Here is a 3,334-nt window from a genome sequence, read left to right on the forward strand (position 1 = left end):
GTGTACATACAGTGTGGATAGAAACTTACATGGACAGTCAAAACCATGTGGAAAGATGCCCATCTCATCAGTAACCAAATTAAGGATTGGTGGCTATGAGCCAGTTAATAACAAACACATACAGTCCTTGACAGGCATGAGTCACTTTCATAGCACAGATGAACTAAACTGTTTTTGTTTGTTTGTATTTTTGAGAGAGGGTTTCTCTGTAGACCAGGCTGGCCTCGAACTTACAGAGAAGTGATAAGAAAATGAGAGTTGGTGGGGCTGTGGGAAGACAGGAGTGTGTGGCAGATGGGGCTGTAAATGATGCCACCTTTTATAAAACATCTACTATCTAGTCAACCTGGTAGCTGTTTGTTTCTTCAAGACAGGATTTCTCTGTGTAGCTCTGGTTGTCCTGGAACTTGAGCTAAGGCACCAGGTTCTCCACACTTACGAGAAAGACTTCTTTCTTACTAAAAAGAGGGGGCTGTGCCCTGGCAGGAAGGAAAAGACGGGCTGCTCCCTGCTCTTCTTCTTTCCAGACAGTCCTGCACCTTTCTTTCAAAAGCTACAGAATGTTGAGCACTTTCCCCTGGAAACGACTTCAACATAGATTTTCAAGGGGAATCATAACATGGTCCTTGGACCACTTGGCCAGCAGATGGCGCAAAGGCCACTGTATTGTCATAACTATGGGCTCAGACACTGTATGAAAAGTCCAACAGATTCCAAAATATGTCTGGTTGGGTTCCTTTTTATTTTTAGCTTATATTTTGAATTTCATTTCGTATGTGTGTGTGTGTTTACATGTATTACAACCTGGGTGTGGAGCACAGTTTGGGGAAGTTGATTCTCTCCTTCCACCATGTGCATCCCAGAGACAGAAAGAACCCAGAACCCAGAGCAGCCAACTTGGCAAGCAAGTGCCTCTTTTGTTTTTCGTTTGGAGACTCTGATCCTCCTCCTTGTCTCCACCTCCCGAGAGCTAGGATCATAGGCATTGCTTTTTTATTTATTTATTGGGGGACATGCACACCATAGCCTGTGTGTGCAAGTCAGAGGTCAGGTTGTAGGACTCAGTTCTTTCTTTCCTTTTACCTTGTGGATCCTGGGGATCAAACTCGGGTTGCCAGGTTTGGCATGAAGTGTCCTTACCCACTTAGTTATTCCACCAACTTAAGACCCACCCCATCCCAGCTTGATGGAAAGAAAACAACTGGATTTATCCTTCTCCTGCCTAGAACACATTCACAAATTTAAACCATTAACAGAGAGGATCTTCGAGTTGATTAGTACCCTGTGGGGGTGCCAGAGCTATTGGGTCAGGGCTGGGGTCAGCCTGGGGACCTCTAAGATCTAACCAAGGCCTATGCCTGTTGATAGTGGCACAACTTATGCCCATACACTGGTTTAGAACACCGGGTGTGTACGGTGGAAGGAGAGAGCCAACTCCCACTCGGAGTTCTGTGATCTCGACAGACATGCTATGGCAAGTATGCACCCAACACACAGTACATGCAGCACACATACACACACACACACACAAAGCAAAATGAAAGTCTGGGATGTTTGGGTTGAGGCTTCACTTCAGCCCCTGGCACCCAGATATCCAAAGAGTCCAGAATTAATCCAAAACTCTTCACTTTAGTCTCGGGCAGACTTTTCAGACAAGGGCAAAAAGAAGCCACATTTTTTTACCAAAACATCACAAGAACAGTCTCTAGGCCATATTCTTCTCTTAAAACCTCTCGAGTTGGGCTCCCAGAGTTCAAATCACCCTCAGAACTACTGTCTTCCATGCTTGATGTGGGAGTGTCATATCAATCTGTTGATTTCATTGGTTAAGTAATAAACACACTGCTTGGCCTCATAGGTTAGAACATAGATGGGAGGAGTAAACAGAATAGGATGCTGGGCGGAAGAGGAAGTGAGGTCAGACTCTGCTCTGCTCCCGAACAGCATGGACAAAGGCTAGAATCTTCCCGGTAAGCGCACCTTGGGGTGCTTACACAGATGATTAGAAATGGGCTAGTCCAGGTGCGAGAATTAGCCTGTAAGGGCTAGAGTTCATGGGTCAAGCAGTTTTTAAATGAATACAGTTTGTGTGTTGTTATTTCGGGCATGAGCTAGCCAAGCGGCCGGGGTGTTGGGGACGCAGCCCCGCCGCTCTTATTTCAACACATGCTCCTACTAATATGGTCCATTAAACAGTGCTTTAAAGCATCTCATTGCCTTCTAAACCCCCCAAAAAACAAAGTCTAATTTCTTCCAAACAAAATCATGGTCTAGCCTATCACAGCAATACCCCAGTCCCTGGTACCAACTTCTGTCTCATTTAGGATTTCTATTGCTGTGAAGAGACACTATGACCATTGCCACGGACCGGCTCAGAGGAGCCACTTAGACCATGGGAGAAGCAGGGTCTTGGTACGCAGGAAGGCACAAGTTTGGCGAATGACAGACAGACACAACACACAAGAGAGTGCTTGGAATCTGCTGTAATTTTACTAAAATTATGTTTTTATTATATAGTAATCAATCAAAGAACAAATCAGAAGGTCATGTGTCATCAGTTGGCACAGTATGAAAGCTTCTTTTAGTCACATTACCAGGGATAGGTGTTAGACATAAAACATCCTTAGAAAATGAAATCCTGTCCTTGGGAACTTAAACCTCAGACAAGTGGTTTCATCTTATGAATAGAAAGTTTCTGTCTCATTATCGCTATCATGGCTTTTCCTCTTCCTAACCCTTTATTTCATCTAGTGACCAAATATACGTAATCAGTTCTCTGCACCTGCTAAAATACACTTTTTAGTATTTTCTTATGCAGCAGACACTATGGGGGTTGGGATCTAGCCAGCCTATCCATAAAGTTCAGAGTATAATATAACAGTCTTTGTCCATCAACATTAACCCATCTATTCCCTTGCTCATCATACACCCTGTGTATGACAAAGGTTCTGCTGTAGTCTTATACATTCCCATACTGTGCTTCCTTATCCCAGAGCTGTTTCTGAAGAGAATGATCCTTGTCTTGTATGTATAAAGACTATCATTATTATGAAAGAAATTGTGCAAAGCTCATACCCCACATAGCCAACTAATCGAAAAAACCCGTCTATGCCTCAAGGGCAGCTAATACTGGGCTGTCTGCCATTGACCTCCAGGAAGCCTAGTCCCATGGGACACGTAGCTCCTGTCCAGCATAATGACATATGTCATGTCACACAGATGGCACTGGAGTTGGTGTGGCAGACCATGGCAACTCTTATAATGGAAAACATTTAATTGGGGCTGACTTGCTTACCGTTTCAGAGGTTCAGTCCATTATTGTCATGGGAGGAAG

This window comes from Alexandromys fortis, unplaced genomic scaffold, assembly GCF_014885135.2.
Source record: "Alexandromys fortis isolate MF-2015 unplaced genomic scaffold, M_Fortis_MF-2015_v1.1 scaffold_36, whole genome shotgun sequence".
Classification (NCBI taxonomy): Eukaryota; Metazoa; Chordata; class Mammalia; order Rodentia; family Cricetidae; genus Alexandromys; species Alexandromys fortis.